This window comes from Tamandua tetradactyla, chromosome 8 (assembly GCF_023851605.1).
Source record: "Tamandua tetradactyla isolate mTamTet1 chromosome 8, mTamTet1.pri, whole genome shotgun sequence".
Taxonomy (NCBI): Eukaryota; Metazoa; Chordata; class Mammalia; order Pilosa; family Myrmecophagidae; genus Tamandua; species Tamandua tetradactyla.
This window is the reverse complement of record NC_135334.1, coordinates 46,869,203-46,882,481: the sequence shown is the minus strand read 5'-3', so window position 1 is coordinate 46,882,481 and position 13,279 is coordinate 46,869,203. Positions and strand designations below refer to the sequence as shown.

General features: G+C 36.4%; 1 long non-coding RNA gene across 2 annotated transcripts in view; it reads left to right on the top strand.

Moving 5' to 3' along the window:
- Positions 1-13,279, top strand: part of LOC143644339 (uncharacterized) — a 43,028-nt gene that overhangs the window by 27,339 nt on the left and 2,410 nt on the right. The window contains exon 2 of one of the 2 annotated variants that reach the window (XR_013156633.1): positions 12,401-12,527. The exons of the other annotated variant lie outside the window; for it this stretch is intronic. This is a non-coding gene — a long non-coding RNA (uncharacterized LOC143644339). The remainder of the gene's footprint in view (positions 1-12,400; positions 12,528-13,279) is intronic. 2 annotated transcript variants of the gene reach the window in all.

The window sequence follows — 13,279 nt, the reverse complement described above, 5'->3', positions numbered from 1 at the left end:
ATGGCCTCTGCTTTATTTCCAATTTCCAGGTCTTTTGTGTATGCATCTGATTGATATAACTAAATTTACATACTAAATCATACATACAAGGAAGTCTGAAAAAATGCATTTTGTAGCTTTCTAGCCTCTGCAGTTCAAGAAAACACACTAATAAGTAGCTGGGGCCCATCTACTATATGATCTGCAATTCATCCCTTTGGCTATTCACTTTCAAAAACACCCTTCTATTGATATTTAAATTTCCAAATAACATTTTCAACAACATGCTTCCAGCTATAGTTAAACTGCCTATATAGAGGAACACACATTTATTTTCAAAAGGGGAAGCCCAAAGTCTCATCAGTCTGTTTCTGAGTGATATTTATTCCTTCTCTACTTAAATCACAACCCCACCATCATATACTGTAACCCAAAGGTTAAATAATAAAGTTAGTCACTCATAGTACATAAAGTAGTAGGGTAAAAGGAGATGAATAGGTAAAGAAAATATAGACATAAAAGAACAAAGAAGAAAATATGGGGAGCTGTTATAGTCCTTATTTCCACAATTTATCACAAGGCCTTTGATTGAATTCATGATTCTTCTACCACCCATTCCATGTTTCCTTTTTCCTCTTCTAGTATCTTCTAGTATCTCAGCTAGTTGGAGTTCTTTGACTCTTTGGGTGATCCAAATATTTGTTACAAAAAGATATGACCCATGAAGTTCCCACCTGTTTTGTGCTACTGTGGTCTTCCATTATCTTTAACCACTGGGTAGGGCACTTACAAGAAGCACTTCCATAAAATCCCCTAGGTACCGAATATGTTCCTTCATGCCCCATTATGTAGCAGCAACCCCATTTCACTTTGCCAAACAGGATCAGTCTTTACTGATTCAGGAATCCCCTTTTTATCTGTAAATTCAAAGACACAAGGAACTCAAAATGTTTTAACTGTCACTTTGATGGGCCACTATTATGTCCACTGGTGAAATTGTCTATCTACAAATGGGAGATAGGATGGGAGCAAACATTTTGCTATTAGGTATTATAGTAAGTGGAGCTACTCTTACCTCCATACATTTAATAACAGACCTATGAATGTCTGTGGGGAAAGGAGTACCTTATATTGGTGGCTGTGTCAGGGCATGTGTTACATTCTATAGGGCCGAACTTAAGATGACCAATATCATAATTAAGTCTTCAATATATCACTTCACTATTCTATAATACCAACTTTTTCATGATGGGGTATGTGCTGGTTTGAAAATATTATGTAACCCAGAAAAGACATATTTTAATCCTGATCCAATCTTGTAGGAACACCTGTTTCTTTTAATTCTTATTCAATACTGTAGGTTGGAATCTTTTGATAAGATTTTCTCCAGGGAGATGTGACATACCCAATTGTGGATTTTAACTTTGATTAGGTGGAGATGTGATTCCACCCATTCCAGGTGGGTCTTGATTAGATTACTTGAATCCTTTAAAAGAGGAAGCATTTTGGAGAAAATCAGAAACAACAGAAACCTTAGAGCCTAGAGAAATGACAGGCAGGAGCCTCAGAGCTGACAGAAACTTCACAGCAGAGCTGACACAGATGCAGACATGTGGAGGACAGAGATATAGATGCTTGGAGACGCTTGGAGCCCAGAAGATGTTACCATGACATGTTAAGCAAGCCCAAACCTGAAGAGGCACATGCCAGCCACGTGACTATCCAGCTGACAAAGGTGTTCCTAACCCATAGACCTTCCTTGAATAAAGCTAACTTTTTGTTAGTGCCTTAATTTGGGTATTTTCATTGCCTTAGAATTCTAAACTTGTAACTTATTAAATTCCCCTTTTGTAAAAGCTGTTCCAGTTCTGGTATATCACATTCTAGCAGCTTCTAAACTAACACAGTGTACGTGGTAAAAACTGATTCCAGTAAACATTTCTCATTGTCTCTTTTCTTTAGCTGCAGAATTAAATTACATGTTCAAATGCAGTGTTTCATGAAATGACATGGCAATAAATAAGGTACTGTATAAATCCAAGAAAGTTGGTGATGGACAAAAGCATGTCAGGCAGAGAAGACAGGTCTATATCCAGAATAAATCCCTATTCCTCTGAGGATAAAATATTGTCCACTTCATAATGGCAGGGATTAATATAATCAATATACTACCGGTGACATTTATTACCAGCTTTGGCTAAAGAAAGTCCATATTGCTCAGCCCATATTCAACTTTTACCCTTGCCATCATGATCACTTTATTTATAAATGTGTTAAGTAAGTACTGGGGTGGCTGGGAAAGGGTGTTGCTGACTTAAAAAAAAATAGGTCATCTCGTTTACTAGATTTATTGGAAAGTCCCTTCTCTAGTGGGTGCTGTTTAGTGTACATTCACATGGAACACACATATCTCACACTCTTGACCCAATCCAAGATGTATATCTCAAGCCTTTCCTCAGATTTCCTTGTTACCAGTCTTTCAATTGAATTCCTTCCATTTACTTTAACATTTGACCAAACAGGCAGTGACCATAAGCTGATAGAGAATTAGAATTCTGGCCATGTCTCCTTATGGGCAAAGTGAACAACCTGATATATCATTCAAAATATGCCATTTAGAATGATTTTCCTCCTTCAATATCCTTTAGAGCCACCTTTTTGTAGAGCTGTGATGTTCTCTCAGTCCACTTTTGACTTGTACCAGCACATCATGCAGAACCATCTATAACTCTTTTCGTAAAGAGGGCAGAATTTAGAATAACACCTGAATATTGTTTAATATTATTTTGAATAGAGAGTAAAAGGCGGAATAGCTCAGAATATTATAAATGGTAAATAGAACTGCAGTACATATGTGAATCTGTATATTTCAAAGACAAGTGAATGTGCAAGTATTTTGCAAAATCAGCCAAAAAAGAGTAGCAAAATTGGGGTTTAAATGTGGCAGACTGAATATTCCAAAGCGGGTTACACACATACAAGCCATCCCACGTCATCTTCATACAATAAGATCTTAACACTACCCCATTGAGATTTGAAGTCTATGTTCTGTCCCCTTGGATCTGGGTTAAACTGCAAATACAGAAGTGACATTTTGTAATTTCCAGTGCTAGGCCATAAAAGATATGGTTTTCACCTGACTCTCTCAGGGTGCTTGCCTTTGGAACCCAGCTACCATATCATGAGAAATCCCAGGTCACTTAGCAATGTTGTGTTTGGATGTTAAAGCTGATAGACATTCAAAAAGCATCATCTGCTGACATGTGAGTGAGCAAGCATTTAGATTATTCCGTCCCTAGTCATTTAGCCACCCATAGCCTTCAATTATCCAGCTGGAGCCCCAAATATAGTGGGCCAGAGACAAATCCCCTCTGTGCCCTGTTCAGAATATGTGAGCATAATAAATAGTTTGTTTTGTTCCACTAAATTTTAGGGTGATTTGTTATATAGCCATATATAACCAGAAAGGTAAATATCTAAAATTGTCTTCATTGTATTGGTACTTAATTATCCCATAGTCCACAATTTGTCAATCAGAGGCATGAAGCTATAAAAGATTGTATATCATTTTCAAACTCACAATACATTTTTACCAAAATGGAAAAGAGTAACAGATTTGCCTATTTACCAAAATGGAAAAGAGTAACAGATTTGCCTATATAAACATACAAAATTTTGTTTTGGTGAATAATACATAAACAAAAATAAAAAACAAGTGACAAACTGGAAGAAAAAACTTGCTACATATAAAGCAAAAAGGGGGAAATGGCCATAATAAATACAGAGTGCCTAAAAATCATATAGTCACCATAATCCAGTGGGAAAACAGGTAGAGACATAAAAAGTTATTTCATGGGTAAATAAATGCAATTGGCCAATAATATGCATGCTAAGATATGTCACACCTCACTGATGGTAGGAAAAATAACAATTAAAATATCACTCATTGTGGACAACATGAAGCACACAAATATAAGAATCACTGGTGTTCCAGAAGAGAAAAGGGCTAGGAAGATTATTTGAGGAGATAATTGAGGGAAACTTCCCAACCCTAATAAAAGATATAAATATGTAAATCAAAGAAGTCTAACAAACTCCAAATAGAATAAATCCAAATAGATCCATGCCAAGACACATGCTAATCAAACTGTCAAATTCTAAAGAGAAGCAGAAAATCCTGAAAGCAACAAGACTGCTTTCACCACATGTAAGGAAAACCATATAAGAACAAGTTTAGACTACATAACAGGTACCATGGAGGCAAGAAGGTTTTTTCTGAAAGAGAAAAATTTCCAGCCAAGAATTCTTTATGCAGCAAAATTCTCCTTCAAAAGTGAAAGAAACTATATTTTAGAGCAGCTAGAAGGAAAAATTAGGGAGGATGGTATGGTAGCCGATGACAAACTCTGGGATCTGTCCTGTAACTACTTGTTGAAGAGTTCTTTGAAAACTATTGCTTTTTTCTTTCTTTGCTTTGTATATATGTTCTATTATATAATTTTTTAAGTTAAAAAAAAATTGAGGGAGAGATTAAAATTTTCACAGACAAACAAATGCTGAGAGAATTTGTAAACAAGAGACTTGCACGGCAAGAAATACTAAAGGGAGTCCTGTCAGCTGAAAAAAAAAAAAAAGAAAGGAGAAGGAGGTCTGGAGGAGGATACAAAATTGAAGACTATCAGTAAGGGTAATTTAAAAGATAAAAAAAGAAAGATGAGACAAATATATAGAGCTGACAAATGAAAACCAAAGGATAGGATGGTAGATTCAAGAACTGCCTTTACAGAATAACTTAAAATGTTAATTGCCCTAAACTCACTAATTAAAAAATACAAATTGAAAGAATGGATTTAAAAATATGATACATCTCTATGCTATTTACAAGAGACTCATCTTAGACCCAAGGATATAAATAGATTGAAAGTGAAAGGATGGAAAAATATATTCTAAAAATATTTTTAAAGATATCTATGCATGCTGAAACCAAAAGAAAGCAGAAATAGTTATATTATTATCAGACAAAATAAACTTTAAATGCAAAGATATCAGAAGAGGCGAGGAAGGAGACTACATATTACTAAAAGGAATAATTCACCAAGAAGAATTAACAATCATAAATGTTTATACTCCCAATTAAAGAGCTCCAAAGTTCACGAAGCAAACACTGGCAAAACTGAAGAGAGCAATCAGTGTTTCAACAATAATATTGGGAGACTTTAATACATCACTTTCTTTGATAGTTAGAACAACCAGACAGAGGGCCAATAATGAAATAGAGAACAGAAGCAATGTGATAAATGAATTAGACCTACCGGACATATATAGAGAGAGATCATCATTCCCCAAAACTCCAGGATATACATTCTTCTTTAGTGTTCTGGAACATTCTCCAGGATAGATCATATGCTGGGACACAAAACAGGTCTTCATAAATTTTAAAAGAATGACATTATTCAAAGCACTTTTCTGATCACAACGGAATGAAGCTGGAAATCAATTATCACCAAAGAACCAGAACTATAACTAATCTATGGAAATTAAGTAACACTCTTAAGTACTCAGTGGGTCAAAGAAGAAATTGCAAGAGAAATTGGTAAATATCTGGAGAACATGAGAATTAGAATACAATATATCAGATCTTATGGGATTCAGCAAAGGCAGTGCTGAGCAGGAAATTTATTGCCCTAAATGCCTATATTAAAAAAAAGAAGAAAGATTCAGTGGTAGAATGTTCACCTTCCATGCAGGAGACCCAGGTTCGATTCCTGGACCATGCATTACCCACCTCCCCCCCGAAAAAAGAAGAAAGAGCCAAACTTGAGGACTTAATGGCTCACCTGAGAAAGAATAGCAAACTAACCCCAAAGCAAACAGAAGAGAAATAACAAAAATTAAAGCAGAAATAAATGAATCAGAGAACAATAACAACAACAACAAACAGTAGGAAGAATCAATAAAATCAAAAGTTGGTTCATTGAGAAAATCAGTAAAATTGATGGACCCTTAGCTAGGCTGACAGAGGGAAAAAGAGAGAGAATACAAATAAAATAAGAAATGAGAGAGGGTCGTTACAACAGACCCTAAAGAATTTTTAAAAAAAATTATGAGGCTACTATGAACAACTATATGCCAACGAACTAGACAACTTATTTGAAACGGACAAATTCCTAGAAACACATGAATAACCTACACTGCCTCAAATAAACACAAGACATCAAACCAATCATAAGTAAAGAGATTCAGTCAGTCATCAAAAATCTTCCCAAAAAGAAAAGTCCAGGGCCAGATGGCTTCACAGGGGGATTTTGCCAAACATTCCAAGAAGAACTAACACCATACCTGCTTAAGAACTTCCAAAAAATTGAGGAAGAAGGAACACTACTTAACTAATTTTATGAAGCTAATATCATGCTAATACCAAAACTGGATAAAACAAAACTACAGGCTAATGTCTGTAATGAATACAGATGCAAAAATTTTCAACAAAAGTACTTGCAAATAGAATCCAACAGCACATTAAAATAATTATACACCACAGCCAAGTGGGGTTTATTCCAGGGATGCAACAGTGGTTCAACACAAGAAAATCTGTCATTATAATACAACATATTAACAAGCTGAAAGGGAAAAATCACATGACCATCTTGATTGATGTTTAAAAAACATTCAACAACACTTAGCATCATTCTAATAAAAACACTTCAAAAGGTAGGAATCTTCCTAAATATGTTAAAGGAAATATATGAAAAACCCACAGCCAGCATCATGCTCAATAGTGAGAGACTGAAAACCTTTCTCCTGAGATCAGAAACGAGACAATGATACCCACTGCCTTCACTATTATTTAACATTGTACTAGAAGGTCTATCTAGAGCAATTAGGCAAGAAAAAGAAATAAAAGATATCCAAATTGGAAAGGGAGTAGTAAAACTTTCATTATTTGGAAATGACATAATCCTATACTTGGAAAATCCTGAGAAATCTACAACAAAGCTAATTGAGCTAATAAACAAACACAGCAAAGTGGTGGGATACAAGATGAATGTGCAAAAATCAGTGATGTTTCTATGCCCAAGTAATGACCTACCTAAGGAGACAATTAAGAAAAAAATTTCATTCATAATATCAAGTGAAAGAATCAGGTTTCTGGGTTGTAAAGGATCTGTACACATAAACCTACACAATATTGCTAAAAGGTCTTCTCAGAAAAGATCTAAATAGGTGGAAAAAACATTCCATGTTCATGGATAGGAAGGTCAAATGTCATTAAGATGTCAACTCTAACCAAATTGATTTACAGATTCAATACAATACCAATCAAAATTCCAACAACTTACTTTAAAGACTTGGAAAAGCTAGTTATCAAATTTATTTGGAAGGGAAAGGGGGCTCAAATAGTCAAAAACACCTTTTAAAAGAAGAACAAAGTAGGGGGACTTACACTTCCTTATTGTAAAGCTTATTATAAAGACAGAGTGGTCAAAACAACATATATTGACACAAAGATAGAAATATAGATCAATGGAGTAGAATTGAGGGTTTGGAAATAGACCACCAGATATATGGTCAGTTGATCTTTGATAGGATCCCCAAACCCACTGAACTGGGACAGAATAGTCTTTTCAATAAATAGGCCTGTGAGAACTGGATATCCATAGCCAAAGGAATGAACAGGACCCTTACCCTCTAAAAAATTTAACTCAAACTGGATCAGAGACCTAACTACAAGACCCAATACCATAAAACTCCTAGAAGAATACATAGGGAAACATATTCAAGCCCTAGTAGTAGGAAGTAGTTTCTTTGACCTTAAATCCAAAGTCCAAGCAATGAAAAAAAAAAAAAAAGATAAATGGGAACTCCTTAAAATCAGTTGCTTCTGTGCCTCAGAAGACTTTGTCAAAAAGGTGAAGAAGAGCCAACTCAATAGGAAAAAATATTTAGAAATCTTATATCTAATAAGAGTTTGATATCCAGTATATATAAAGAAATCATACAATTCTACAACAAAAAAGTGAACAATCCAATTGTAAAATGGGCAAAAGATATGAATAGACATTTTTCCGAAGAGGAAATACAAATGGCTAAAACCCACATGAAAAGATGTTCATCTTCATTAGCTATAAGGAAATGCAAATCAAAACCACAATGAGATATCAGCTCACACCTGTAAGAATGGCTGCCATTATACAAACAGAAATTACAAACGTTCAGAGAGGCTAAAACCCACATGAAAAGATGTTCATCTTCATTAGCTATAAGGAAATGCAAATCAAAACCACAATGAGATATCAGCTCACACCTGTAAGAATGGCTGCCATTACACAAACAGAAATTACAAACGTTCAGAGAGAATGTGGAGAAACAGGAACACTTATTCACTGCTGGTAGGAATGTATAATAGTACAGCCACTGTGGAAGGCAGTTCAGCAGTTCCTCAGAAATTAAATATCAATTTGCCTTGCAACCCAATAATACCACTACTCAGTTTATACCCAAGAAGAGCTGAAAGCAATGTTACAAACAGTTATTTGCGCACCACTGTTCATAGTAGAATTATTCACAGTTGCCAATAATGGAAACAATCCAGGTGTCCATCAACCGATGAATGGATAAACAAAGTGTGGAATATATGTACATTGGGATATTACACAGCAGTATGAAGAAATAAGGTCCTGAAGCAAATGACAACATGGGTGTACCTTGAGGACATAATGCTGAATGAAATAAGCCAAACACAAAGGATAGATACTGCATGATTTCACTAATATGAATCCCCTGGAAAATGTAAATTCAGAGTCTCAAAATGTAGACTATAGGGGACCTAGAGATAGACAGAGGTTAGAGAAGAGGGAACAATTACCTAATACGCACAGACTAGTTAATGAGGTTGAACTTAAGTATGGGAGTGGATAGAGGTGATTGTAGTTCATTAGTGGGTTTCTAAGTAGTAGTACCATATTAAAGGTGAATATGATTGAAAGGGGTTGTTTAGAACTATGTACCTCACCCATTAGCACTACAAATATAAGAAAGTTCTTGCATGAACTACTTCAAAGGTATGATACTTGTACAAAGAGTTAATAATAGAGGGGTATATGGGAAAACTACTTGTTGCATGCTATGATCTATATTTAATTGAAATACATCACTAGCACCACAACAATACTAGGGGTAAATAATTGGGGGGTGGGACAAGAGTGAAGCGGAGTTTTGGATTTTCTCTCTAGTTTGAGTGTGTCTGTTATTTTTTCTCTTTTTTTTTTTTTTTTTTTTTTTTTTTTACCAGTGTTATGGAAAGCACCCATTTATTTTTTAATCAATTTTCAAACAGATTTTTCACAGGGAGAAAAGTCATTTATCTTTGTTAAAGAAAATTAGTTATATACATATGCATACACACACACACACACACACACACACACACACACAGTGGGGTTTTAAAATAATTCTCATTTACTCATTTACTTGTTTTAGAACAGTATTAACCACCAATGTTATTTTTTTATTTTTTTTTTTCAGGTGGAGCTTCATTCAGTGTTCCAACCTAGTTACATTACACTTAGGTATTATTGTGCTGTCCATTTTTGAGTTTTTGTATCTAGTCCTGTTGCACAGTCTGTATCCCTTCAGCTCCAATTACCCATTATCTTACCCTGTTTCTAACTCCTGCTGGTCTCTGTTACCAATGATATATTCCAAGCTGATTCTCGAATGTCGGTTCACATCAGTTGGAACATACAGTATTTGTCCTTCAGTTTTGGGCTAGACTCACTCAGCATAATGTTCTCTAGGTCCATCCATGTTATTACATACTTCATAAGTTTAGTCTGTCTTAAAGCTGCATAATATTCCATCATAGGTATATGCCACAGTTTGTTTAGCCACTCGTCTGTTGATGGACATTTTGGCTGTTTCCATCTCTTTGCAATTGTAGATAATGCTGCTATAAACACTGGTGTGCAAATGTCCATCTGTGTCTTTGCCCTTAAGTCCTTTGAGTAGATACCTAGCAGTGGTATTGCTGGGTCGTAATCCATTCTGCCATTCTTTGTCTTTGATTGGGAAATTCAGTCCATTAACTTTTAGTGTTATTACTGTTTGGATAATATTTTCCTCTACCCTTTTGGCTTTTGTATTATATATATCATATCTGATTTTCCTTCTTTCTACACTTTACTCCATACCTCTCTCTTCTGTCTTTTCGTATCTGACTCTAGTGCTCCCTTTAGTATTTCTTGCAGAGCTGGTCTCTTGGTCACAAATTCTCTCAGTGACTTTTTGTCTATAAATGTTTTAATTTCTCCTTCATTTTTGAAGGACAATTTTGCTGGATATAGGAGTCTTGGTTGGCAGTTTTTCTCTTTTAGTAATTTAAATATATCATCCCACTGTCTTCTAGCTTCCATGGTTTCTGCTGAGAAATCTACACATAGTCTTATTAGGTTTCCCTTGTATGTGACAGATTGTTTTTCTCTTGCTGCTTTCAAGATCCTCTCTTTCTCTTTGACCTCTGACATTCTAACTAGTAAATGTCTTGGAGAACGCCTATTTGGGTCTATTCTCTTTGGGGTGCGCTGCACTTCTTGGATCTGTAAATTTAGGTCTTTCATAAGAGTTGGGAAATTTTCAGTGATAATTTCTTCCATTAGTTTTTCTCCTCCTTTTCCCTTCTCTTCTCCTTCTGGGATACCCACAACACGTATATTTGTGCGCTTCATATTGTCATTCAGTTCCCTGATCCCCTGCTCAAGTTTTTCCATTCTTTTCCCTATAGTTTCTGTTTCTTTTTGGAATTCAGATGTTCCATCCTCCAGTTCACTAATTGTAGCTTCTGTCTCCTTAGATCTACCATTGTAGGTATCCATTGTTTTTTCCATTTTTTCTTCTTTGTCCTTCACTCCCATAAGTTCTGTGATTTGTTTTTTCAGATTTTCTATTTCTTCTTTTTGTTCAGCCCATGTCTTCTTCATGTCCTCCCTCAATTTATTGATTTGGTTTTTGAAGAGTTTTTCCATTTCTGTTCGTATATTCAGCATTAGTTGTCTCAGCTCCTGTATCTCATTTGAACTATTGGTTTGTTCCTTTGACTGGGCCATATCTTCAATTTTCCGAGCGTCATCCATTATTTTCTGCTGGTGTCTGGGCATTTGATCAGATTTCCCTGGGTGTGGGACCCAGCTGGTTGAAAGGTTTTTCTGTGAAATCTCTGGGCTCTGTTTTTCTTTTCCTGCCCAGTAGGTGGCGCTCGTGGCGCTCGTCTGTCTGCGGGGCAGTGGGCCTGGGAAACCGCGTGTGGAGGTGGGGGTCGCTGGCCGCCACGGCTTGGGGGAGTGCTGGTCCAAATTGCCCAGCTGGCCCGAGACGCCAAGCGTGACGGGAGGGCCCCGCTATCCAACGTTCCCAGTCGGACCGGGGAGCCATGTGCGTAGAGGGGACCCCAGTCGCCAGCCACCCCGGCCGGGAAAACGCGCGCCCCTTGGGTATCTCACCGCAGCGGATTCTCCCTGCCCGTTCAGCCGTTCCAGAATGGGGTACGCTGTCTTTTTGGTCTCTGTTGTGACCCCGGGAGCTGTTTCGTATTGTTTCTGTTTCTTTAGTTGCTTTTCTGGAGGAGGAACTAAGACCCGTGCGTCTTACTAAACCGCCATCTTCTCCGGAAGTCCCTATTTTTCTCTTTGGGCCACAGAAAATTGTCTAAAATTGAAAGTGATGATGATTGTAAAACTAAGTGAGGATACTGTGAAACTTTATTTTTGATAGAATATTTGCTAGACGAATATATCTCAATAAAATGAGATTCAAAATAAGTAAATAAGCAGAAAGATTCAAGTGCCAGAGATAATGTAGAGAGAGAGGTATACCTATTCAGTGTTGGTAGTGGTAGAGTAGCAAAATTGGGCAGCCCCTCCTGAGAGTAATGTAGTGGATCCAAAATTGGCTAAATACAAGTCACCATATGATTAGGCAATCCCATTACTGGGAATACACTCAAAAGAACTGAAAGCAGAGACTCGAATAGACATTTGCACATTGATGTTTATGGCAACATTATTCATGATACCCAATGAATGGAGGTAGCCAAAGGGTACATTGAGAAACAGAAGGACAATCTGTGGTGTATACCTATGATGGAATATTATATGGCTATAGAATGTAACAAAATCAGGAGGCATACAATGAGGTGAATGAACCATGAGGACATTATGTTGAGCAAAATAAGCCAGAAACCAAAGAACCAATATTTTATGGTCTCTTTTAGGAAATACTTATAAGAAAATTGGTGCCTAGATTGTAAGCTCTTACAGCAGACTTATTTATTCCTGAGCTTTAAGTGCTATTTCTAAATTCTGAGATGCTATGCTATGTGTGTATAAACTGGTATTTTCCTGTTAATATTGGTACCTGTGTGATACCTAAGATACAGAGCTGAAGTTCTACAACTCTGAAAGTCAGCATCCCTATATACAGCAACTGTTAAAGAAGCTGAAAAAATATATCAGGCTTCAAATAGAAAGAAGAATGAAGCTGATCTGCTTGGGGCCAAGGTAAATTGGGGTAAAGGATGATATTATCAATATTTTAGATCTTCACCTACTGAATAAGACTGAAATAAAAAAGGTTTACTTTGTCCAAAACCTAAATTTTCTGTAGCACACAATCTAACTTAACCTGTCTGCTCAGTTCAGTTAAACAGCCTAAACACATGATGCCTAGAATTGGGAACAGGGTCTTGCAATTCTGCATAATTTAATGCAATACCTGGATATATTCCAGAGTATGATGGGCAGATAATTATAAAGTACTGGCAAAGTCCCTTGAGGGACTGGAGAAAAAATATGGAACTATTAAGCTTTCTAACCTGGGAAACCTCTGATACTCTATCAAACATTAGGGACTCACAAGTAAATATGCCAAGTCCTTGACCTTGAGGCTTGCTCTTATGAAACTTATTTCTGTAAAGGAGAATCTAAGCCTACCTGTAATAATGTCTAAGAGTTACTTCCAGAGAGCCTGTTCTGTGGCTCAGATGTGGCCTGTCTCTTTGCAACCCCCTACCCCATAATGTTGACACCCCTTTTCAACATGAAGAAGTTAGAATGGTTGGTGCCCAAATATCCCTAAAGATTGGGAGAAAGATCAAAGAAGAAGGAGGAATTGCAATAGAGAAGATAGGATTTAACAAATGAATATGATTACTGAATCGGTATACTGATATTTCTTTTCAGTCTCCAGTGCCTTATAGCAACTAGAAGGAAATCCCTGAAATTGTAAAATTGTAACCCCTACCACACTTTGA